Source organism: Citrus clementina, unplaced genomic scaffold, assembly GCF_000493195.1.
Source record: "Citrus clementina cultivar Clemenules unplaced genomic scaffold, Citrus_clementina_v1.0 scaffold_3, whole genome shotgun sequence".
Lineage (NCBI taxonomy): Eukaryota > Viridiplantae > Streptophyta > Magnoliopsida > Sapindales > Rutaceae > Citrus > Citrus x clementina.
The window spans coordinates 23,446,049-23,473,861 of NW_006262339.1; the positions used below are offsets into that span (position 1 = coordinate 23,446,049).

Below are 27,813 nucleotides of genomic sequence, written 5' to 3' on the forward strand. Positions count from 1 at the left end.
TTTAAGGCAAAAGCAGTTGTATGCCAAATTCAACAAATGTGAGTTTTGGACAGACAAAGTAGTATTTTTGGGCCTTGTGATATTAGCTGAAGGAATTTATGTCGATCCTCAAAAGATCGAAGGAATTATGAATTGGGAACAACCTACAAATGTTATTGAGGTTATGAGTTTCTATAGATTGAGCTAATTAAGGACTATGATTGTACTATTGATTACCATCCGGGCAAGGTGAATGTGGTAGCTAATGTGCTAAGTAAGAAGTACTCCAGCTCTATAACTCACTTGCGAGTGACATATATGCCTTTGTTGATTAAGCTGAGATCTTTGGGAATTGAGTTGAAAACTGATAATTGAAGAGCTTTGATAGCTAATTGCAGAGTTATGCCGACTTTGATTGACAAAGTCCATTAGATGCAAGATCAGGATCTGTAGTTACTGAAGTTGAGAGAGGATGTGCATAAAGGCTTACAAACTGATTTTGCAGTGAGAGATGATGGTGTTTTAGTTATGAGTAATCGACTTTGTGTACTCGATATTAAAGAGCTAAAAAAAGAAGATCATGAAAGAAACTCATTGTTAAGCTTATGTGATGCATCCTGGTAGTACGAAGATGTGGCGCACCTTGAGGGATCATTACTAGTGACAAGGCATGAAGAGAGAAATAGCAGAATTTGTATCTTGATGTTTAGTTTGTCAGTGGATTAAGGCTGAACATCAGAGATTTGCAGGGTTATCGCAACCGCTTCCTATTCTTGAGTAGAAGTGGAACCCATCACTATAGACTTTGTAGCAGGACTTCCACGTACCCAGAAGGGTTACGATAGTGTTTGGGTGGTTGTTGACCGATTTACAAAATTTGCTCACCTTTTACCTTTCAAGACCACTTATTCGATGGATAAGTTAGGGAATATTTTTATGGCTGAGATAGTTCGTCTTCACGGAGCACCTGTGTCTATTATTTTTCGATAGAGATTCTTGGTTCACTTCTAAGTTTTGGGCCAGCTTACAGAAGGCTTTAGGCACCAAGTTGAATTTTAGTACAACTTTTCATCCTCAGACTGATGGATAGTCAGAGGGTACTATTCAGAAACTGAAGGATATGTTGCGAACTTGTGTTTTGGAGTTTAAGGGTAGTTGGAACATTTTATTTACCTTTGATTAAGTTAGCTTACAATAACAATTATCAAGCTAGTATTAAAATGGCACCTTATGAGGCTTTGTATGGTAGGAAATGTAAAACTCTAGTATGTTGGGATGAGGTTGGTGAGTAGAGATTATTTGGTCCCGAATTAGTTCAAGATACCTTTGAGAAGATGCAGCTCATTATGGAATTATGAGTATTTTGGTGATTTATGATTTAAATTGAGATTATTTGAGGTTAAGTATGGAATGCGATTATATTAAGGAATTTGAGAATATTGGAGTTTATGATTATGGTTTAATTTTATTATTATGAGAGTATTTTATTGATTTTAGGCCGATGATATCGATATGCTTTGTTACTCGAGGATGCCAGGAGGTAAGTAAACTGGATTTCCAAACGAATCACAATAAACAATATATATGTTTGACATGTTTGAAAAGCCTATTGTGGTATATACGAATATAGATTTATATGTTTTGCCTATGTGTTTATGTGATGTGTTGATATGATGTGTTGTTATGTGTGTTTATGAACATGGGCATGCGTATGTGTGAAATTTCATTGGCATGAGCATGAAAATGCATTATATTTTATGTAAAATGAGAAAGTGGATTTTAGCAAACGGAATTTGAAGAAAGAAAGATTGTTTTACAGTTTTGGCTGGGATGCTTGATTTCGTTACTGGCTTAGAGGAGGGCACTCTGGATGTTATATTATAGTTATGAGATAAGTGGGCGAGGGACGCGTTGGCGAGAAGTCCAAAGTGTATAAACGTTAATGGAGTGTCCTACTAAGCGGTAATTGAATGAAGGTAGCTCAAGTTGAAGTAAGTGGTTTGAAAGAGTTTGTGAAAGTTTGAAAATGACAGAATGAGATTTCGATGTTTTGTTTTACAATGTTTTCGAATACCATGGCACGTCATCCATTTGCATTATATATACATATATATATATGTATGTATTTTGGTATATGAAAAACTGATTTGCTTACTGAGTTTAGTACTCATTATAGTTTGTTATGATTCAGTTCTCAGAAATCAAGATTGATTTATGATAATCGACGAGGAGAACTTGAATGGAGGAAATAGATGGTTTGACATGAATTTTAAATTCTTCCGCTACAGTTTGCATAATATATTTGTATTTCGAGGCTATAATTTTTATGAATTGTAAAAGGATTATTAATAGGCAGAAGAGTTATGCAGACAAGCATAGGCGGGGGGACTTGAATTCGAAGTTAGTGATAGAGTTTTCATAAAGATATCTTCTTGGTAAGAGGTACTTTGTTTTGGAAAACATAGGAAGCTAAGCCCACGTTACATTGGGCTGTATGAAATTGTAGAGCGTGTTTGTCCGTTGGTTTACCGATTAGCTATACCACCTGAGTTATCCATAATCCACGATGTGTTTCATGTCTAGATGCTCCGAAGGTACATGTATAATTCCAGTCATGTGTTATCAAGGCAACCAATTGAGTTGAAGTAAGACTTGACTTACGAATAGGAACTAGTAAAAGTACTGGAATAAAATCACGAAGTTTTACGTTCTAAAACCATTCCATTAGTAAAAGTGTTATGGAGGAATCACACAAGGGAAGAGGCTACTTGGGAACGCAAAGACTTAATGCGAGCCTAATACCCTTCCCTGTTCTCATCAGATGTGTAAATTTCGAGGATGAAATTTTTATAAGGGGGGAGGATTGTAACATATACACCTTAAATTTTCCAAATTAAGTGTATTATGTGTTTTTCATTTCGGTATTAATTTTAAAGTCGCCAGACTGGTTACAAATTATTACGGGTAAACTTGACGTGGCTCGATTTCTTATCATGAATTAATGGATTTGGGTCGAGTTAATAAATGGATCGTGTTTTGAATAAATTTAAATTTGTCACGACATAAATAAAGACAAACCGAACGTCATAAAAGGGTCTGATAGTAAGATTTTATTTTCATCACGGGTCTGGTATTAGCTTAATTTGTATTAAGCTAAAAAAAAGCCGGTTCTATAAATTGAGAAGGGGAGAGAGAGAAATGGAGAGAGAGAGGGAGAGAAGTAGTTGACCGGTTGACCCGACCCGACCTGGATCCGACCCGTGATCGTGACCTGGCCCGATCTCCGGATTCCCGCTACCATTTCAACCGAGCCAGCTATCGTTTTGAAGCTTGTGAGACGCCAGTCATACCCCTACCATCATCGTCACCGGAAACTGATTGGAACGCCGTTGTTTGAAGCTCGAAAAGCCGCGGCCAAAACCCATCACCATTGCCATCAATTTCGTCGGAATTAGGCTGCGCCGCAGGCTAGGTTCCACTCCTCACGTTAGGGGTGTTTGCGGATCGAATTTTACGGATTTAACATCAATCCATATCCGATCCATGATGTTGCGGATTATAATTTTTCAATCCAATCTAATCCACGAATTGATAAAATTCAATCCAAATCCAATCCATACATCTGCGGATTGGATGCGGATTTGACTCAATCCATATCCAACCCATGCGTCTGTGGATCGGATGCGGATTTGACTCAATCCATATGCAATCCACCATTTTGTGTATTAGTTTTTGAATTAAAAATTTTTAGTTCTCTCCAACTAATGAAATAAAAAATCTAATATAAAAATAATTTTGCTACCAATTAAATTTAAAATTGAATAAAATTTAAATAAATTAATTGTTTAAATAAAGCTAAAATAATACATTTAAAGTTTTAAAATGTAACACATCGAGACTAATTATTCAAATAAAGCTACAATAATACGTTCAAAGTTTCAAAATATAACACACCAAGTTTAATTGTTCAAATAAAGTTACAATAATACGTTAATATAACACCGAAATTAATTGTTCAAATAAAGCCACAATTAATTGAAATGGCGAAATTTCGGGAACCAAACACAGTATGATCCTTCACCAAGGCTGTTGCGCCTGTCGAAAAGTGGTGATTACGGAGCCATTCACGATGGGAACCAGGAGAAGCCGTACAGGTGGTGATCTTGAAGGTTGTGATAGTGAAATTGTTCAGCTGGAACCAGTGAATGTGAAGTGGCTCGATGAACTTGGGAAAGAAGATGGGTTGCTCTCGCCGGAATCGCGCGATCGATGTCCTTTAAATCCGTGTCGAGAGTGTATCCAACCAGTATTGAGTGTTGCTAGTGTGTGTGACGACAAAGAAGTTTAGGGTTTTTTGTTTGCAAATTGTTGGTGACTTGGCGTTATGTTACTTTGCTTTTGCTAGTGCGTGTGACTTTGCTTTTATTTTGTTTTACAATTTTTACAAGTTATATTTGTATATTTGATTATTTAATTATTTTTCATTTTATATTATTATTGGGTAATGGCTAAGATATATTATAGTGCTTAATAACTATGCAATGTCACATTTATAATTTTTTTAATTAAATTTATAATAATTTTTTAATTTTATATATATATATTTTGCGGATTCACAGATTTCTGCGGATTTACAGAAGTAAATCCATATCCAATCCATCGACTGTGGATTTTTAAATTTTCAATCCATATCCAATCCACCAATCCACAGATAAGATTTATATGGATCGGATTCAGCGGATCAGATGGATTGAACGGATCGGATTGGATTCTAAACACCCCTACCTCACGTCACCAGCTTCCATTTCTGACCAAACTTGCCATTTTAAATGGCTGGAATTCCACCAATCGACCGCCACCAAGCTCATGGGATTAGGAGCTTCGATCCGCCGCCGTCGCCGCGCGTGGGTGGTCACTGACGACACCATTAGACTCACCCAGATCAGAACTATCGGACCAAAGTTTCCCTTTTGCCATTGACTGAACTCCGGTCACCGTTGACCGACCGTGGCAATTCGGAGGATCCGCAAACGAGAATCAACCCGCGGACGTTGTTGATATTGAATTTGGACTTTGTCACTGTGAGTGGAATATACAAAATTTATTTTCATAGTATTTCCTGATTTGATGATACAATACAACATGTTTTGAAAAATAAGTATTTAATGCTCTGACTTGATGATTTCCTAGAAAATGAATTTTTATCTACGTGCTGTTATTTATTGTTATTAAAAATGAGTTTGATTAATGATTTTATTATGGTTTTTGATTAAATGCATGATAGTAGAATTGAGTGCACTTGAGATATGTTAAATAAAAAGGAAATGAAATTTCAGGTTTGATTATATGTTTATGTACATGTGTATAATAGGTTGTTTGGAAAATCATTGAACGGTACCCTTCCCCTTCAGATACAGTGATACAGATGATATGTGATGGATACAATGATCTAGATGATATGAGATGAGAGGCATTTGGGGCCCGTCTGAACACACGCATAGAGGCTTTGGGCCGTGTGTTTGGGCGCTTTTGCCTTTTGGGGGCGTATGCATACAATATGATGATTGCAAAGATACATATATTGAGATACAAATGATACAGATGAGATATGATGATACAGATAAGATATGGTGATACAGATGAGATATGATGATACAGATGTGATATAGGTCTTTGGGGCCCGTCTGAGTACACACAGAGGCTTTGGGCCATGTGCTTGGGCGATTTATCATTTGGGGACCAATTATGCATGCACAAATATGATGAGATATATGAAAAATGAGATGATATTTCACTATCTACCCGTTGTAGCTCGGGGCATGATGGTTCATTGATTGCCCGTTCGTCGAGGTCTGGGTATGACGAGATTATTCTCGTGGGTACTTGTTTGGTGATAGTTTTCGGTATTCAGTGTTCCATATTATAAGTGTTATGATTTCATTAATTTGATGCGGATTTATGGGATATTGTTATTCCAGTGTATGATTTGAATTAAATAAGTTTATGTAAGTTCTTATGATATTTTGATGAAATTGTCTTTGGGAAAGATTTATAGTTTATTTAAAGTCTTATGAAATTTTGATGAGATTGTCTAGAGAAGAATTAAATTATTTTTAAGTAAATTTTTTTTAAAAAACTACTATCCACTCACTGAGCTCACTGAGTTTTATACTCACACTGTTTTTATTATATTTCCCCCCACAGGAGACTTGAAGGTGCATCAGTCGACCCAGCAACAATAGTTAGATTTCATTTTATGGCCATGTGATGGTGTTAGAAATCATAGATATTCTGTTTGGATATTTTGGATTGTATAATATATTACATATTTGTGATTAAGGATAATCTATTGTATTTTGACATTATATTATTTGGGTAATATTCGATATGTTGATTGAGGAAGTTGTTGTGGAGGTTGGTTGAATATTGAGTTATTTTTTGGAGTGTTAATTTTATAATTTGCATAAGTGGGAATGTTTTAAATTTATAAGAGAGATTCTGTCAAAGTTTTGGTAGTATCCTTAAATATTAGATTTCTTACCGATTCAATTAGACGAGTTTAGGTAGACTTGCCTTGGGGGTTTGGACCGGGTCGTTTTAGTTGGTATTAGAGCATGGTTTTAGATTCTGTAGACTTTACTGTTGTGATTAGAATAAGTTTTGCTGTTGTTAAAGTCGTAATTGATATTTTGTGAGCATCATCATGATTCGTTGTAGCAATAGGCGTGGTCGTAGCCGTACTAAATCAATAGTTGGGTTGACTCCAGGAGATGTACCTGCAGTTGAAAAAAATCTCTGTAAACGAGGGAATAGTTGAGTTTTCAACGCTATTGTGAGTACTTGATATTCTTACTCTCTTTTTCCTCTTCGATAATTGTGAGTCAGTGAACTTCCAAGAAGCTATACAAGATAAGATGTAGAGAAAAGCAATGGATAAAGAAATCAAACCTATTGTGAAGAATGACACTTGGGAATTTGCCACTCCCCCTAAAGGCCACAAAGCCATTAGTGTCAAATGGTTGAATAAGACGAAAATAATTGTTAAAGGTGTAATCGAAAAGCACAAGGTAAGGCTAGTTGAAAACAGCTATAGTTAAAAAACCGACTTTGACTATGATGAGGTATTTGCTCTTGTTGCCCGAGTGGAAATTATAAGACTAATTATTTCATTAGCAACCCAAAAGAAGTAGAAGATTTTTCAAATGGATGTGAAGTGTGCCTTCTTGAATAGACCCTTTGAAGAATAAGTCTACATTGAACAACTATTAGGCTATATTATGAAAGGACATGAAGACAAAGTTTTGAGATTAAAGAGGGTCCTTTATGGGTTAAAGCAAGCACTAAGGCATGAAACAACAGAATCGACAAAAATTTTCAAGAGAATAGCTTCACCAAATGCCCATGTAAACATGCTCTCTACATTAAAGAAAAAATAAAGATATTTTGATTGTACGTTTGTACATGGATGATCTTATCTTTACTGGAAGTAATCCAAGCTTATTTAAAGAGTTCAAGAGAGTGATGACCAAAGAGTTCAAGATGACTGATATCGAAATTATGGCGCATTATCTTGGTGTCATAGTTAAACAAAAGGAAGAAGGAATATTTATTCCCCAAGAAAGCTACGCAAAGGAAATACTCAAGAAGTTTAAGATGCATGATTGCAAGCTTATAAACACACTAGTCGCATGTAGAGTCAAGCTATCAAAATATGATGAAGGAAAAGGTGTAGATCTTACATTTTTTAAGAGTTTGATTGGAAGCTTATGCCATTGGACATGCACGAGACCAACATCCTTTATGCTATGGGGTTGAGTGTCGATACATGGAAATCCAAGGCCCACTCATTTTAAAGCTGTAAAAAGAATCCTTCGCTACATTAAAGGCACTATTGATTTCGGCTTGTTGTACTCATTATCCAATGACTACAAGCTCATTAGATATAGTGATAGCAATTAGGGTGGAAATACAGATGATCGAAGGAGTACACTGGTTTTCTGTTCTTCATGGGAGATATTGTTTTTGCCGTGAATGTCAAAGAAGCAATTGATTGTCACACGTTCTACCTATGAAGCTAAGTACGTAGTTGCTACATCAAGTATTTTTCATGCAATATGGCTAAGGAATTTATTAAAGGAGTTGGGATTGTCACAAGAAGAACCTCCAGAGATTTTCATTGACAACAAGTCAGTCATTGCCTTAACTAAGAATTGCATCTTCCATGATCGAAATAAAGCATATTGACACTCGTTACCATTTCATATGAGAGTGCATTGAGAGAAAAATATACAAATAAAGTATGTCAAATTACAAGATCAAGTAGTTGATATTTTTACTAAGCCATTGAAACAAGAAGACTTTTTTAGATTGAGAAATTTGCTTGGTGTCACAAGGTCAAGTTTAAGCAGGGTGCTGGGTCATAAATTTGATCCATAGAACTTTGAAGTCCAAAATTATCTTTGATCTAGCCCATGGAAATTTCTTTAGGTAGTTGAGATTTGTTGTGTTGAATATGGTAATGTGGTAAGTAGAATTTGTAGTGTTGAGTATGGTTATTAGGTTTGATGTGTGGTTATGATTTGTGTGGTAGTTGAATTAATATATGGTTGTGATTAAGTTGTAATAAGTATAAATACCCCATTTCTTTGTTGATTTGAGCAACAAGAAATAGTCAAGCTTCTTTATTATAAAAGAGTTGTAACTGAGGAGTTGTATTAAGTTTATAAGAAAAAAAGTGTGTTTTGAGTGTTTCATCAATCATCCTTCAAATTCTTCAACATTCATAACAACTATATGACTAAACTAGTGAGCACAAACACGTGGCACACAAATATTTAATTTAATAAATAGAATTGATTTTTGACTCGTGTGTTTTTAGTAAAGCAATGGTTTCATGTCACTTCTATTTATCTTTCTTGAATGAATAAACAGGGAATATATGATTTTTTTTTATTTCAAAAAAATATCCATTTTTTCAGAAGTATGTTATATGTTTATTTTTATACTACTAATTAGAAGAAGACTAGGTAAAAGTTAAGAGAACTAAGCAAATTAAATATACCGAATTAAATCCAAGAACATCCAATTAAGCTACATCAAAGGACTAAGATGATCAGAGAAGATTAGAAGGAATGTGGAAACCTTAAACAATACACAATAATTATTTTGACAACTTAATCAATATTAACCATCGAGATTGCTAACGATAGTAGATTATGCATTTTTAATCTAAGCACCTAAACACAACATAAGAGGTTGCTTGCTGATTTTTTATTATTAGATTCACTACTAGAAAAATGAGTTTTACTGACACTAATTTAGCGTCAATAATTATTTTTATTGACACTTGTTAATTGTGTCAGTGTTGCTCAAGCCAGAACACACTGACACTAATTTTTGGTGTCAGTGATTTTTATGTCAGTAATTTGTTTCACTATAGTATCACTAAAATAATGACACGATGATGTTGGTATTTAGTGATACTATTTACACGTCAGTAATTTATGTGACTATAGTATCAGAAACTGACTCGATAATATAAAAAATTATTATTATTATTTTAAATAGATAGTGTCAGTATTTAGTAATGTTATGATGCTTTTGATTAATAGTATATTTTTATTTTAATTATATTTTTCGTGTTTGTTGTACAACCAAAAGAAAACTCGAAATATATTTATTATTAAATATCTTGCAACACAATTCATATAATAAACATCTCAAATAGATCACATAAATTCACACAATTCAACTACATCACTATATGTAAAAGACTTAACATAAGTATCAAATTAAATTTTCAACAATCTCTAAACAACAAGTGCTAACTACTACTCAATTAAGTTTCCAACCTAAAGTAAAAAAAAAAAAAAAGCACAAGGTCACTCAATATCCATCCACGGCTTCATTTTTTTCCCACCTACAAATGCATAAAATCAATTAGTATACTGCGAAAAATAAATCTTAGTTATTTTGAAGCAAAAATACTCATAAATTACTTCAATATGGAATAGTAGGATTAAAAGAAGCAAGTTAAGGAATCAGAAAAAGAAATTGTAGAATCTACAGGTTCCCAAGTTAATTACAGCCTGCAATAATGATACCAAAATTGCTTCACCAAAAGTATAAAGAGAACACTTAATAAGTACATCAATATTCAGTAATGATGACATGAACGATGGTGTCTACAACTTGACGAGCATAAGTTATTTTTTTTGTAATCTATTTCATTGTCTAAATTTAAAGTAAACAATACTATAATATATGATCAAATACATTAAGTTAACAAGCACTATAACATTTATAGTGCCCACATTCAACGATGATTGGTTGGACCGAAAGCCATAAATTGAAAAAAAAAGATATTTAATGAGCTTAAAGAGGAAAAATAAAAATTAACAAAATTTAAACGACTAGTGAAGAAATTAACCAAGTCGAGATGAAAAACAGAAATAGAAGCCCACTATAAGCCAAACATTACAAATCAGGTTGCTTTTTAAGACATGAACCCAGTTTCCAATTACAGTACTTTGCAATTCTTTAAAAAAAAAAAAGGTTTCCCAATTACTAAATCTTTTTAGGTTTGAAGTGGATTGATAATTAAATTGACGAAAGAAAGGAAAGTGGAGCAAAAATTAGATTCAAGTATGGGTCAAGTAAAAAAGTAAAAGATAAAAATCAGATTCAATGCAAACCTGGGTTTCAAACGATTAAGGAACAACTTCTTCTTTCTTCAATCTAATATTCTTCTTCGAACATGGAATACTAACAAAATACAATTAGTAATTCATAAACATATAGTAAAATGAGATAGGTATTTTTTTAGAGGAGATTGAGAAATACATATTTGATTGAAGAAAGAAAACACAAAAAAAAAAAAAAAATGGACCAGGTTTCCTCAAAGAAAAGCAAAATGGGAAAATAGGGGAATAGTCTATAGAAAAACCAACCCACCGCCCTTGGAGAACCATCCTTCTTCTGAGCAAAAATCTATACAAGATTAGCCCAAACCTCCAATATAGTAAAATGGGTTCGACGGACTATTTCTAATCTTTTATTTGCAAAGTAAAGCTAAAATTAGAATTGTCTACTAACAACCTTCCTATAGTTTGCCCACTATATTATTAGATGTTCTCAATTAAACATGTGAATAATATATATATATATATATATATTATTTTCATAAAAGGTAATTAATAGAGAAACTTCTCTGTAGTATTTTCATACCTGTGCCAAAACAGAGAAGAGAAAGAAATGGTGTCTGACCTCAGTGGTAAAGGAACCGCTATGGTAAAGGAACAAACATGGATGAAAAATAAACTTGTGCAAACGGAGCCACTAGCATTTTTCAAGAATTAAAGATTTTGGGTGAAATCCTCTCTTATAAACACTTATTTGTATTGGGAGCATGCATACTTCCGAGTATGATATAATTCTATAAAATTTAGACTCCCGATAGATAGATAACACGTATTAGCATTAATTAAATGGAAGCATCAACAATAATCAATAAATCATTATGGAAAAAAAAAATAAAAATGAAAGGAGCTGAGGCACACCATTGTGATGCAAGATTGACAATCAAAAGAACCTTTCCCTTGTAGATGCTAAGATCAACATCCTGTCCCTTAGCATCCTGCAAATAAGATAAATTTTTATAAAAATTAAAAAATATATCTGTCAAATCCCAAATTGAATTAAAAATCAAAAAAAGGGAAAGAAAATGAAAGGAACACAAATAATAAAAATAAAGCTGAATTTAACAATGAAATCTTGAACAGAAGTTTTCAATTGGCTTGTCATTATATAATCCGATTTCAAAGTGAAAAAACAAGGCCTTGAAACCAAAGAAATTGGCTTAGTTTTTTATGGTTTCAAAAGGGTTTCTTATAATTCCAAGTAAAATGTTTTGTCAAAAAGGCTGAAGCTTGTCGTGGCGGCAGAGGAGCGGCAGCAGTGACCAAGATGAGCAGTAGCAGGGACGTACACAAATGACAGCAGCGACGTACAGAAACGTAATTAACAGATTAACTCCTCTGCAGTATTTTCATACATGTGCCAAAAGAGAGAAGAGAAAGAAATGGTTCTTGATCTCGGCGGTAAAGGAACGGTGGCTGGTTGGGATGAAGTTGATGTGACGGCATAAAAGCAGTAGCAGCGACGTACTGAAAGGTGGCTAGCTAGTCGTCGGCGGCTGAAGCTTGACAACAGCAGAGCAAAGGCGGCAGTGACGTCAAGGAATGATAGCCGACAGCAGTGAAAGTCTAGGAGCAGCGGCCGGCAGCAGTGAAAGTCGAGGAGCAGCGGCCGGCAGCAGTTAAAGTCGAGGAGCAGCGGCCGACAGCAGTGAAAGTCAAGGAGCAGGAGAGCGGCGGCAGCAACTTAAGAAGTGGTGTGTTTGATTAGGTTAGATTTAGGGTTTCTTATTTTCATTTTATACTTTGAAAAATTATATAGTGTAGTTGTTCACATTGTAATTTAATAAAACAACAAACTATAAGTCGACACGTGGTCAAGTAAAATTATTATTATTAACAACGAATTACAAGTTGACATGTGGCAAAATATAAAATATTATTCTCAAAACTATTATTATTATTATTATTGTCCACAAAGTAATTGTGTAAAATTTAATTAAATAAAAAAATTAATCAAATTAAAAATTTAAAAACACATGCATCAATGGTCTGCACTCTAAACTTACAAATTTTAAGTTTAGAGATCTTGAGTTCGAGTTCAAATTAAAACAAAATTAATAATATTATTTTTTTATCACTGATGCTTTAGTATCAATAATCATTGACTTTTAAGCTACTGACACCTTAGTATCAATGATTTATGATACATACTTGTTAAAGGCGGAAAATGGTCCAAATGTACACCATTTCTGACACTTTTTACTAAGTGTCAGAAACAAAGTGTCAGTAAATGTCATTTTTGTAGTAGTGATTTTTATATATATTTTTTTTCTATTTGAAAGTCAATTGAAAGGAATTTAGATCTATTATAAATAGATGTAAGCAATTAAAATCCTAGAATTAACAACTTAATTGATTTTGAAAATATTGTTCACTGTTACTATTCATAGTTATTAATTTTCTAAATAAGAGTTTTTTTCATCTTATAATTCCTATGAATCTCAATAGGAATAAATATGATATTCTTGTCTTGTTTGTCTCTCAAGAAATATCTAGAGCATTTAATAAACTTCCTGTTTGAATAAATTTCTTGCTCTAAATAGATCTCATGCGCCAATTATAGAATCTCATTATCAATTGACTTGCTAAATTAGACATCTAATTAAATTCGAAAATAAATATTCCTAATAAATTGGAATCTCACTAAATTAGGGAATTAATAAATTAATCCCTATTACAAGACATGCAATAAATAAAATTCTAATTTAACTAAAGCCATAAGATGTCAACTCTATAAATAATGAACTTAACACTAATAATGGAGTTCATGCATGCATGAAGCTCCAATATATAAATATCTCCTTGACTGTAGTGGCTTAACTTTTTTCATATGGCCATAACTGTTTAAAAAAGAATATGTGTGATCATTTTAAAAAATAAGAGAGTTTATGTTTACATTAATTTAAACAGATCATGGGAGTCTATGGTTAGTAACCCACAAAGCAAATTTGGGAATTTCATCTTGGCGGTTGAGCGTGGCGGGAGTAATCTGAATTTGTTAGAATCAAAATGATCTCTCTTGATCAACCATATCCACACATGATAGTGGCCTGCAAATTATAAACCATATATGCCATGTAATGCCAATATTCTTGTTGGTACTAGATGCTAATAATAGCCAGTTGGGTATTATTCTTCAAATGGTACTTACAAATCATTTTAATAAAATGAGAATGGTGTTTTTGATTTATAATATTTTAAATTTGAATATGGGTCAAACATGATTTTGTAATTTTTTTATGAAAATATGTTTGATAGACTACGAAAAATCTATTAATTTAACAAATATGAATTAATTGATAAACTAATAAATTACTAATTTAGGAAGATGTTCCTTCTTTTAGAAAATATAATCACATCTGCAGCATCGATTTACGTTGATGATATTTATTATGTTTTATGTGAATAATATTTGGTTGCCTTACATTGGTAGTAATAAGATTATAATACAATTTTTTTATATGTTAAACATGACACATATATATAAAGCCCCTCTCGTGCAAATTAGTACATAATACTAATATTGGATAAGTATTTGTTACAAACTGTCACGATTAACAAGAATTTCATATTAAAAAAAAAAGGTAGAGATGAGATCCAATTCAAATCAATTACGAGAAAAACGATAAGAACATACAGGTTGCTTAGAAGCCGCAAAGACAAATCATATGAATTTTAATTTTGAATTAGGAATTATTAATTTTTATGGTAAGTGGGTACTATAGGAAAATAGGAATTTTTTTTAGGTTTTAATATTTTATAAATTTAAGAAATTATTAAAATATCACATTGGCCTTAAGTAGAGATTGATAAAGATTATTGTGTAATTGAAATTACCAATTTATCGAATATTAATTTACTGAAGTTCTATGCAATTGAAAACGATAAAAATATCGAATGTATTCGTCAGACATGTTTTCATGTAATTTTATTAATGGTATGTTAACCAATATTAAAAAATAGACAAAAAAAGACAGATGACAGTAGTAAAGGGGGGCAAAAATATTATTGTACGTCATAAATTGTTAGCTAAGACTATTAAAAAAAAAAAAGGTTCTATTGTGCGTCACTGGAATTCGAAAAATAATAAAAGGGTCAAGGGCCGGTAGTTCATCAAAAAAATAATAGTACTTTTAAAATAAATAAATAAAAGTTCTATTTGCGTAGTCCATCAAAATGTATTCAAACGTAATTTCTTTTTTTGTACAAAATATAAAAGTTGTTTGGTCTTTGACATCTTCCCCAAAATTACCAAATTCGTGGACAAATATTACAGCCTTGAAATACACCTTCAAGGAACTGATAAACAACAACAATTAATAATAGCCTCTGAGGACAGAAAGTTTTCAGTAGGAGAAATGAAAATAAACCACCACGATGTACCAAATCTACTGATTTTTCATTTTTTTAGCTAGCGAAACTGTTGCATAACTGGGTTTGAAGAACCGAAAAACTAAGGCCAGCTTAATTAACTCGAACTTCCAAGAAATAACGACATAAATATGCTATAATTAGATCGCAACTTCTTTATATATATATGATATTACCATTGCCATTGGCAAAAACATAAGAATTAAGTCACTCACTACTTCTTAAGTTGCCTCATTCCCATAGGCTGTCCTACAGGTTGTGGCTAGGCTCGTCGTGGATACACACTGCATCTGCGGTCTGGTGTTTAAGGGGTGAGATTTCTTATCAAGATGACGACAAAGGGAATGATAGTTTTCGGGCTTACCATAATGCTGTTAACATGCGGTTTGTCAGGAAGAGTTGCAAATGCAAATGAAATTAGCTACGGAGCCATTGCTGCGGATATTAATAATGAATGTAGCAAAGAGCATCCCGAATTATGTGCTCATCAACAAAGTAATGAGTACGAAAGAGGATGCAGTGCTGAAGTACAATGCCGTTCTCGTAAGATGAAATAGAGAATAGAGAATCCTTCGAGATTGAAGAATTCATTTGAAGTCCTCCACGATACATATATTTATTATATATGTCACTGATCTTCAGCTGGAAAGCCAAGATATTACTTCATTAATTTGTTCATTTGCTCTATGTCTATTTCGATCTTCTCATGCTACTAATTGGGTAAATGTTCCATAAGTTTCTACAGATTGAGCAAATTATCCGGTTAATCTATGCATTTTTAAAAGCTATTCAAAGGTCTTTGTTGAATATCTATTTAATTTTTACATGTAACATATTATATCTGTTTGAATTTTAAATTTTATCATACTAATTTATCATTGAGAAAGTGAAAATCTAATAGCTGACAGGTGTTTTGAGTAGTCCTTAAAAATATAGTAACTAACAGGTTAATTGACTCAAGCTGTAGGGACTAAATTAATGAGCATTGATATACCCAATTATTTGTCCATCTCTTACATGGATCGGAAATGTGCATGAGGATTTTGAAATACATCAAATTATATAAAAAAAGTGAATGGATTTTCAAAAATTATGCTCGGATTGCTGTAAATTTGTACATTGCTTCAAATCTTTTCAATAAATTGACGATCATCTGCTTGATTGGGTAGAAAAGCTATGAAAACGATAAATATGATCAATAAGTTTGATTTCCTAAGAGAGTAGCTTTAGAGATAACAATAACTGAATTTGAATTTAGTACTAAGTTGAGCTGTGCTGTGCTTTTTATAAGATTTTGCCACTCATGCATTTATAACAGTGCATGATTAAAGTTTAATTTTATATTATTTTTTATCTAATAACTACCAATGGCAACATCATGTAAAGCTCCACAGAGTGGCCAGTTCTGAATTCAAATTCTAAAAAACCATATGCACAAACTATCAAGTACAAACACGTGACACCTACATTATTTAATTTAATTAACGGAATTGATTTTTGACTTCTGTGGTTATAGTGAAGCACTGGTTTCATGTCACTTCTATTTATCTTTCTCCGAATGATTCAACGGGGAATATATAATTTTTTTCATTTAATTTTCAAAAAAGGTGTCCATTTTTCAGAAGTATATTATATGTTTATTTTTAGGCTACTTAGTTAGAAGAAAACTAGGTAGAAGTTAAAAGAATTACGAAAAAAAATTAATATACCAAATTAGATCCGCGAAAATATAATTAAGCTGCATCAAAGATGATCTGACAAGATTCGTAAAGAAGTGTAAAGTTGTTCCTTAAACAATGTATATTAATTATTTTGACAATTAATAAATTTTAACCATCAAGATTGCTAACGATATTAGGTTATGCATTTTTAATCTAAGCACCCAAACACATTATAAAAGGTTGCTTGTTGATTTTTATATTATCACATAATAATATTCCATCTTTCACTTGCACGTCCTATATTTGACTCTGGCAAAATTGGGGAAAAAAAATAGCGCTAATGTATTTTTGTTTCCCTTTAAAAGCAAATGCATGCATGAAGCTCCTTTGACTGTAGTCAGCTAACTTTATTTTATATAGTAGTCATACTATTCGAAAAGGAGTCTGTGTGATCATTTTTAAAACTCAAAGAATCTGTTTACATTACTTTAAACAAATCATGGGAGTGTATTTGACTTTTCCTCTTCATTCTATGTCGATCCTCTCATGCTAATAAGTTCACTTTGACCATGTAAATTAGATTAATTTTATTTCAGTTATAAACTATTAATCTACCTCTCACATGGAAATGTGCATGCGGATTTTGGAAACTTATGCTTGCAGTGCTGTAAATTTGTACGTTGCTAGAATTCTTTTCAATGAATCGAGATCATCTGCTTAGATTGTAATATATGCACCTCGATTTCTTTAATTGAGTGTATTATAGTTTTTATTTCGACATTCGCTTTAAGTCATCAAATTGGCTGCAACTTGTTACGCGTAATTTTAACACGTTTACTAATTAGATCATGTTTTAATTATTTTAAAATTGTCACGACATTAAATCGAGACAAATTGAGCGCGATTAAAAACTTGGGTAGTTGGATTTTATTTTTGTCACGGATCCGGTACTATCTTAATTTGTATTAAGCTTAAGCAAAAAAAAAAAAAAATGAGCCGGCTCTATAAATTGAGAGAGAGAGGGGGAAGGAGGGAGAGAGAGGAAGAAATTGACCGGGTTTGACCCGACCCGAATCCGACCCACGACCTTGACCCGGTCGGATCTCGCGATTCCGGCCTCCTCACCGGCCGATCAAGGTACCGATATGAAGCTTGGAAGCCGGACGTCATACCCAAGCCGTCCTAATCGCCGGAAAACGGACAGAACGCCGCCGATTTAGCTTAAAAACTCGCGGCTCAACCCGTTTTTGTCATCGTCGATCTGGCCGGATTGTAGCCGCACAACCGCCTGGATCTTGTTCCTCAACTCACACTCATCACTTTCCGACCGACTACGACCACCGGGGACCCCGTCTTGGCCGCAAACGACCACCGGGAAACTCACGGATTTTGGAGCTTCTATCCGCCGCCGTCACCGCGCGTGGAAGGTCACCGTCGGCACAGTTGGACTCACCGAGGTCTAAACTATTAGACCTGAGCTTCCCGTCGTCGTTGACTGAAGTCCGGTCACCGTTGACCGGTAGGGGTAATTCGGTAATTTCATAAAAATTTGGGGTAAATTTGTAATTCATGAAAATGGTGGATAATTTGGTAATTTCCGATTAAGAAAGAGGTAATTTGAGATTTCGAGGGTAATTCGGTAATTTAAGTTATTAAGGGCATTTTGGTAACTTCGCACTTCGAGAGTAATTTCGTAAATTCAAAACTTGTGATTGATTTTGTTATCTGAATTGAGGATAATTTGGTCATTTAAGATGTTGAGGATGATTCGATAAATTATGATTCCGATGGTAATTCGGTAAATTTTGGTGTCAGGGGCATTTTGGTAATTTTTGGATATAAGGGTAATTTAGAAATTTTATGTATCTAGGAGTTTGGTTTTAAGCTTTATTTCGTATTGTTAGTTGTATTTCATGATACAAATAATAATTATGTCATTTATTTAATTAGGAGGATCCGCGAGCGAGAATCATTCCGCGGACGTTGGTGATACCGAGTCTGGACATCGTCATTGTGAGTGGAATATACAAAACTTATTTTCATAATATATTCTGATTTTACAGTGCAATACAGCTTGTTTTGATAAATGAATATTTAATGCTTTGATTTATTGATTTTTTAGAAAAATAGATTTTTATCTACGTGCTGATATTTATTGTTATTAAGAATGAATTCGATTAATGATTTTTTTATCGTTTTTGAGTAAATGCATGATAATAGAATTGAGTGGATTTGAGATATGTTGAATAAAAAAGAAATGAGATTTCAGATGTGATTTTATTTTTATGTACATGTGTATAAAAAGTTGTTTGGAAAATTATTGGACAGTACCCTTCCCCTTCAGATATAGAGATACAGATAATATGAGATGAATACAGTGATACAGATGATATGAGATGAGAGGCATTTGGGGCCCGTCTGAATACACATAGAGGCTTTGGGCCGTGTGTTTGAACGCTTTTGCCTTTTGGGGGCTTATGCATGCAGTATGACGATTACAGAGATATAAATGTTGAGATATATAAGATATGAGATGGCATTTCCCCGTCTATCTATTGTAGCTCCGGGGCATGATGGTTCCCTGATTGTCCGTCCGTCGAGGTCCGGATATGATGAGATTATTCCCCTGGGTACTTGTTTGATGATAGTTTTTTGTATTCAGTATTTGATATTATAAGTATTATGATTTCATTGATTTTATGTAGATTTATGTAATATTGTTATTTCAGTACATGATTTGAATTAAATAAGTTTATGTAAGTTCTTATGATATTTTGATGAAATTAATTTGGAAAAGATTAAATCATTTTAAATAAATTTATTTTTCTAAAAACTACTATCCACTCACTGAGCTCACTGAGTTTTATACTCATCCCATTTTTATTATATTCCCCCCCTCCCCCCACAGGAAATTTGCAGGTACATCAGTCGACCCAACAACGATAGTTAGATTTGAAGCTATAGCCACGTGATGGTGTTAAAAATCATAGATGCTTTGTTGGGATATTTTGAATTGTATAATTTATTACTTATTTGTGATTAAGGATAAATTATTATATTCTTGACATTATATGTTTAAAGGTTACTTGTATTTAAATTGAGGAAGTTGATTGTAGAGGTTGATTAAATATTGTATTATTTTTTGGAGTATTAATTTTATAAATTACAGGTTTGGGGATGTCATAATTATATAGGAGACTCTTTCGAATTTTTTTGTAGAATTCTTAAATATCAGAATTATTACTAATTCAGTTAGGCGAGATTAAATAAACTCGTCCTGGGGATTCGGGACGGATTGTTTCATAGATTGGGTAGAAGAGCTATGAATTGACTTTATTTAAATGAGTTTTCTTGCCCATCCCTCTTAATTTATAGTACGAGAGGAGGTGTGCCTTTAGCTCTCTCTTCCTAATTTATACAATGATTTTTTTTTCTGTTTTTCTTTAAATTAAAGTTAACAATTTATATTTTTTGAAACTTGTGATTGTTGTGGTACAGAAATATAATTATCCAGCACATAAAGGTCATATTTTTGTGGTACAGATATATTATTAGCTTTCAAAGTATGGGATCTCTTGATTTCTATAACCTGGAAGATGCCACCACGTTGCTCCAGTAATAGAAAAGTACTCGGCCTTGCTTTTAGTGCTATTGTAGCGTATCAGGATCATCATAACGGAAAAAGCTTGTTTTCCTGGTTAAGTGAACTCAAACGCAAAGTCTGCGTGTCATCATAAAGAGACATTTTGGTTTGGCTGATTAGGTGGAGGCAGTCCAGTACTCCACTTATAGTTGGGCAACTATTTCTTCGATGATCAGGATTTTAAAAGTTTTTGGGAATACAATAATTTACAATAATAGTCCCCGAGGCTGTCCGGTTCTATTTAACGGAATGAAGTGATTCTTAGTGCTTGCAGTGCTGCCCGGTGAAAGAATGTGGGATTCATTTATTATATGCCCCAGAATATTCATGAAGGAAAGTGCCGGATAGTTCTTATTCTTTTTCCTTTTAGCTATTGACAAAAAGCTACAATTTCTCTAGCAGTTAAATTTGCATTTGAAAATTGTTCCTCTCGAGATTAAAAGTTTAAAACTCATGGGAATAGTTCCTATTATTTTGTTTAATTATTCTGGTTCCTTTTTCTCTTCTTTCCCCTCAATTTCAAATTTGATTTTAAATCCTCACCCACATCTACCCAAATAGGATATTATTGACGTGATCTCTGTTAATATCAAACTTGGGTTCCGACTGATAAAGGGAAACCAATAGAAACCTGATCTACAATCATAAATATCAAGTGAGTCGACCATCTTCTTACCTACAAAGGGAAGATCGTTGAGAATTTAAAATTACAGTTTACCAAAATACACATAAATGACGAGCTACAAAACTGTTCTTACTTGGTTTTTTCATCAGCAATTAATGAAATGGAAAGTTTATTATCGGAAACTAACCTACATGAAACTAAACCCCCAGCTTCAATTTCTTTGGAAATGGCACTACACAGGGACTCTTTTAATCATTTCAAAATATGACTTCCATTATCATAGCATGGAGAACTTTTGCCGAGGTATATGTTGATTCAGTGTTTGCTTAGGAATATTCACAAGTTGAATATCTATTACCTGCCACCCCTGGTACTGGGCTTCATTATTAAGGCCACTTGGCTTATCACCAAATTTATTGAACAACAAGGAAATCAGGGAATAAATATGGCACTTACCATCGGAGTGTCAGCCACAGAATAGCCGCAACGACAAACAAGCAAGATAACCCCACTGACATCAGGAACAGAACCGAGAACAATAACAAATTCAACAGAAGTAGTACTAGGTGGAGCTCTCCAATATGAGTGCCTTGATCCAGAATTTAATGGAGCAAGCAGTGACAAAATCGGTGCTGAATCTTTTGTTGTTTCAACCTACAGTGGCACCAAGGAATCTAGAATAAACAATCCATATCAAGATAAAAAATTCCAATCAAGCAAACTATGAAATTATGAGAGACATGACTAGCTAGCACACAGATTGCACAAAACAATGCAAGAGCTTTTCCTTGTAAGAGGTTTTTAGCTTCTCAAGGCATCCTACAACACCTTACCTCAAAGATTATTAGCATATGAAACCTGCTCAGGGTTTCCAAAAATGTCTCAATTGAAAATCAAACCAGACAAGGATTCTCATGGATAAGTGGGATGAATGTTCTGGGCATATGTCATAAGAATAAATGCTAAAACATATTTCTAAAAATTTTAATCAAGAAAAGAAATTTAAAAGGAAAACATAATATGATGAGAACTGATGTTGCAGTTGAGGAAGCAAGAGCCGGCACCTTAGTTTCTGCACGAACCTCGCAACCTCCACCAGAACAATTCTCTCCGATTCTAGTAATATTCCAGAAGTCTAAAACACTATCATCACTATTCTCAAGGCCAATTGCACCAACAATCTTGTCTTCTAGGGAAGCTTGGCCAAGTAATGCAAGAGTGTTTGCTACTCGACACAGTCTTCCCATGTAAGATTCACCAAGCAATACATTTGGATTTATAGAGGCAGGATCAGTTCCAATTGACAATAAAGCTCTATCCTTTCAGCTACAGAAAGATTCAGCTGCAGACGTTCAATTTCAATCTTCATTGATTCCATGAAGTCTAGTTTCTTTTCCTGAAAATTTGCCCAGAATCTGTCAATCTTACGCTAATGAGGTTGAATTTCATGAAGACCTTTCCATCGATCAATCATAAAATGTGAGAATACAAGCCAAAACAATCAATTCATCCTTTACATATATATAGTGTCATGGATGATCAAAAACCAAATCATGGATGATCAAAAACCAAGTAGCACCATATCGAATGGCATGGAGACAACAAATAATTCAACCAACGGAAGTACAAATAAATTACCAACACAATATGTTCAGTAGTGTCAAAACATAATAACAGGACTCTGATTAATAAGTTATACATTTAGCAAAGCAAAATTTGTTGAACTTCTAGAACTTATTCCATAAAAAAGATGAAGTTGCTAAGATGTAGAGCTGCAAAAAACACAAGAGAGCAGTATACCTCGCGTGGCCCTGCAAGGGATTTTAGAGAGCTTATGTACTGCTGGGCACCACTAGCTAGAGAACAGCCATCCTGTGTTGAAGATCTTTTATAAGTTTCCACGCCATGATCTTCAACTATAGGCTGGTCCAAGAAATCAAGCAAATTAGCCCCTCCAGACGCAACATTTCTTGTCACTGGCTCAGAAAGAGGATCAGAGAATGGCTCAGAAAGAGGGTTAGAAAACGGCTCTGAAAGAGGATCAGAAAATGTGTCCCCTCCAGACAACAGGTCAACCCAACGATTGGAAGCAGCTTCTGTTTGCATTGATGTTGACACATTTTCATTGGAAAACGGAACTGTATTTGTAACTGAATTTGACAAAAATGGATCGGTTTCCTTCTGAAACTTTTTGCCTAGCTCAATTAATCTAGCACCAGGGCCTTCATTATTGAATACCCCCCTCCATGGAAGAGAAACTCCAAGAATCTCTATCTGTAATAATATTAACAATTATGTTGTCACCAGCAGCAGTTACAGCAAACCCGCTCCACAAAGCTCATGGTCTAAAATACTAATTTAAGAATAAAGTGCGTAGATACATCAATTAACATTTTATGAAAATATTTTCTACCTCACCAAGAGTCATGGAGCTTGTTCCAGAAATAGCAGGATAAAAGGTAACTGCCACAAAACGAGTAAGAAAATCCAATTCTCCCTCTAATGCTTCAAAATCAAACAACAGTGGAAGGGTTGGTGCATCTTGATCATGAAGTCGTGCACCAGCTCCAGTAATAGCCATATCCTAAGCACTAACTGATCCTGGTAAAGGTATCAAAAGGTTTGTCCCATTTCCACAACGAGGAATAGAAGCACCCTGTCAACAAAGTCCTAGGATTACTAGAAGTTGTATGTAGCGTGCATTGTAAATTTTCTTGAAAAGTCTGACAAGAAAACTAATACTAGGGTCAGGACACCCTGAAACAAGTCTTCTCCTATCTAACCTAATAAAAGTTAGATGGAAGAAAAAGTTATGTCTGTAAGTGACTTAATTCACCAAGAATCAATTTCTGCAACTTCAAGGTATAAAAGAAGCTATGGGCACTGTTCATCAGAATCGCTAATTAGTGGGAGTGTATCTAGTTTAGCTATTACTTCTAAACAACAAATGATGGCCGGTCTTCAAGCTTCAGATTGGTACCAAGCTTGACCGGTGGGGTGGCCGGAATCGGAAGATAAGGCGGGGTCGGTTTCGGGTCAAACGGGTCGGGTTTTGGGTATGTAGTTGGGTCGGTTTGGCAGCTTCCTTCTCTCCATCTCACGTGTGAGTATATTCCCTGTTTCAAGCTTCCTCTTTTATTGTTACAAATGACATGATAGATTGTGGGCACTTGTATCAACTCCATAAATCCGTTCTACTACTCACAGCCCACGCTACTCCCAACCCATGTGACGATGAACTTTCAACTTATTGGCTATAGATCTGACTAAATAATACGAACAGTCAGCTCATTTCGTTTTTTACAACCTACCAAACAGCATTAATTTGAATCATCACAGCAGATAAGATAAAGGCTAATGAAACAATTTGTTCATCTTAGCTGCGTTTGACAAAGTTTACTATATTCACACCACCAGATGGTCGAGAAAGAACCTGCAGTTACCAGCATGATATGAAATGGTTCATCAAATACACCAAAAAGGGCCAGCCAGCCCATATATATTAAGAATTTGGCTATGCATTGCTTTTGAACCAGTATAAAGGGTTGCATGGATATCACCAGAAAGCAGAAAAAGATCTGCTAGCTGAGTCATTGGTGATAAAATTGTTGATTGCTTGAACTCCTCAAATGTCATATCAAATCTCTTCCAAGGTTTGTCTGGGCATGGATGAATCCATGTTGTGGTCCTAGTGTTGTGATCGATATAATATGTTTTTCCTGTCACTGCATCAGCTCGTTTCTCCCATCCTCGTGGCAAAGGAGCAGTATATCCACCATAGTTATTAGCTGACTGATAGCCATATGCAAAATCACTGTCAAGGGAGACCCCAAGCCGCCTACATTGCTCCACAAATACTTGCAGAGCACCAAAATAACTAGCAGCATTGGTCCGATCAAGAGAGTCTGCACAGTTAAAGCGTATCACTCCATTCTGATGGGATCTTAACCAAAAGGCACCCACAAAGTCATCATTGCAGATGACTTCACCTCGGCAATCATTAAGTCGTTGCCGTGATGGCAAATAGTCCCCTTCAGCCTGAGTGGGTGCTTTTAGATGCTTCCATAATCCTTCAATTGTAAGTTGTTCACCTTTTAATTTTGTACTGGCATGCCAGTCATAATTTATTAAAATAATTCGAGTATAAGGAAGTTTTCCAGTTGATCTGACATAGTTCAAAGATTCCTCAAAATGCTGAACTAAAATAGATTCTGATTTCCCTTCCGCATTCCTAAGCAAGTTAATGCATACAATTGGAATAAAAGGCTTTTTCTTCTGATGTTCCCCAACAGCTAAGTCAAAGTTTCGGGCATCATAACGATTACTCAACCTCTAATAATACTGCAGACTTCCTTTATAGAGCGCTGCTATTTACCCCGAGTCAAACCCCGAGTCAAACCCCGAAAATCTCCAAAACGACGCCGATTCGCTGTAATCTGTTTCCTTTTAATTTCCAAACGAATCGTTTTGATTCAGCCGCGAGCCTCCAGCCACAATTGCCATCACGCTAGCCATCACCCGGCCACAAAGCTAACGTGAAAACGGTTGTGCACCATTACGTGCTTGCGCACTCCTGCTTATATTCCTCATCCTAAAATTTTATTTGCACGCAATTATGAATTGATTTGCGTCTGGGATCTGTTTTCTGAATGATATTTTGTTACAAACGTAGATGGCTTTGTTCCTATATGATAGTAATTTTTGTTGAAGGGTTTGTATGATGCAAACTGGGTGTAGAAGAATTTAGTCACGAATCTTGATCATTTACACCTCGTTTCCCGCATCTGTAAATCTTGTTCTATAACCTTTTGATTCTAATAATATTGTATGATCTGTGGCTGGAGAACTCGAAGATGCTAACATTTGTTGAAGAAGAAAGAAGAATTCGACAGTAGTAATTTTGGAATGAAGAAAAAGGAAGAAAGAAGAATGAAGAAGATGCTGCAGAAGTTGATCTTGACAAATGGTGGTTGGCACGCTGCAACATCTATTTTTGACAGAGGAATGCTTCATGAAAACGGTTCGTTTTGGAGCTTCATTCGGGGTGTTTTCAATTTAGCTAAGTCTTTCCAAACGAAAGGAAAAAAAGTTTCCAAACGGTGCGTTTTCAATTTTAGTAAAACGGTGAGTTTCATTGGGGCGCAAGTCGGGGCGCATTTCGGGGTAAATAGCTTTTTCCTCCTTTATAAGGATCCCGATCTGCAACATAAATTTCTGCTTCAGCAGCAGTAAGCTTTAATTCTGCACCCCACCATATTGGAATAGTCCCTCGCCGCCAGATGTATGTATGCATTGAAAGGAACACTCTGACCAGACCTTTTAGGAATCCATACAAGTTGCTCGCACTCTGCTTCATTTCCTGTCATATACAAATTCTTTATAAAATTCAGAAAAAATCATTCAAAATAACAGTTGTGAAGAGAAACAGACAATCAATTTTATAGCAATGAAACATCAGTTACATAACAGAAAGAAAATGAAACTAACAAAAACAGAACTAATATGTGGAAACAATAATGACACTTGCACTGTTAATTGGTGAAATACAATGTTGTTTATGAATTTGTTTTGTTTTTTCGGCAAAACCAAAAAAAAATATATATATCTATGGCACAAAAGTCATTTGTAAAAAGTATGAAGATTTAGATGAGAAATTTGTACTTATTGATCCAAAGGATGGGAAGAAGTATGAAGATTTTATGATTGATGGTTTAAAAAAATTATATTATAGTACAATATAAATTCAATTTTCTTTTTCCAAACCTTAAGGTCTTCGTGTACATCTAAACAAATCAGGGGTATGGGTGTTTTTGTGCTGGCCTGCAATTTCATCATCATGTGCCTTCGCATTACTTTGATTTCTTGTCATATATAGCTTCCTGCTTTCAAAGTTGCTTGATGGTAAGCATTAAGCTATCGCTGAATATTAATCAATATCAAGGCATATAAGAAATTCTTTTCTCTGCGTTTGTTTTTCGTTTTATCGAAGGAATTATTCATCACGCGTCCTCGTTCATGTTCTGCCACAATAATTGAAACCCTTTTGCCTCGCTTGATTGTGCATATGCAGCCACACCGTGCCACAAAAATTAATGACATGTAAAATAGAAATGTAATGGCTTTTACATCTATGTGCTTGCCTTTTCTTTTAGGGACCCACGCGTTTTTCGTTTTATGCATGTGGTTGACTAGACTTTTGGCTTACCGTGGGCAAGTTTTTCAAAACTTATAATGACATTGAGATATTACTCTGATATCTCAATTTTTTTTTAAAGAATAATAATATATTGAAACTTTAAGTTTTAGTTCGATTATAATATCTCCCAATATAAGGTCTCATAATTTTCAAAACTTATAAATTTACAGACGGAGGTAAGATTTAGGTAAATATTTGCATAAATCTCAATAAAAATTAAACAGTGAGGTAATGACATTAAAAGTTTCATAATGTTACCTTTAATAAGGTACCAATAAGTCTTCTTTGTTCTTTCTAACTTAATTGCTGCCTTTTGATCTTAGAGGAAACTATTAAAGTTCAAAACCTCACCCCTTCCAAAATCGAAATGGTATATGAAACTATTTTTGCTTGAAATCAAAAAAATTAATAATATTTATATCAATAACTAATTCTTCTTTGTTCTCTAATCTTTGGCCTTTTAAAGCATAGCTATTTTCTATTATCTCTTAAAGTTTCAATTGGGAACTCTTAGGATTATTTTTAATCAATAAATTATAAGATATTAGAGTTTAAATTTTAGAATTATTCTGTGTTTAATTTTCACTTTATCTAAAGAATTATTCATTATACATTCTTGTTCATGTTTTTCCACTGTAATC

General features: G+C 34.2%; 2 long non-coding RNA genes and 1 pseudogene across 3 annotated transcripts; 1 reads left to right on the top strand and 2 right to left on the bottom strand.

The window, feature by feature from the left end:
- Positions 1-9,685: 9,685 nt before the first annotated feature.
- LOC112100209 lies at positions 9,686-12,090 on the bottom strand. Its single transcript, XR_002906526.1, has 3 exons — positions 11,966-12,090; positions 11,538-11,614; positions 9,686-9,898 (listed from the first exon to the last, which is right to left on the bottom strand). It is a non-coding gene; the product is annotated as an uncharacterized LOC112100209 (long non-coding RNA).
- Positions 12,091-17,736: 5,646 nt separating this feature from the next.
- LOC112100145 lies at positions 17,737-19,832 on the top strand. 2 transcript variants are annotated; one of them, XR_002906475.1, is made up of 3 exons: positions 17,737-18,320; positions 18,659-18,721; positions 19,617-19,832. It is a non-coding gene; the product is annotated as an uncharacterized LOC112100145 (long non-coding RNA). The 2 variants fall into 2 exon arrangements; XR_002906476.1 differs by having other exon boundaries at positions 17,737-18,241.
- Positions 19,833-21,408: 1,576 nt separating this feature from the next.
- Positions 21,409-26,365, bottom strand: LOC112099716 (annotated as a pseudogene).
- Between the last annotated feature and the right edge of the window lie 1,448 nt (positions 26,366-27,813).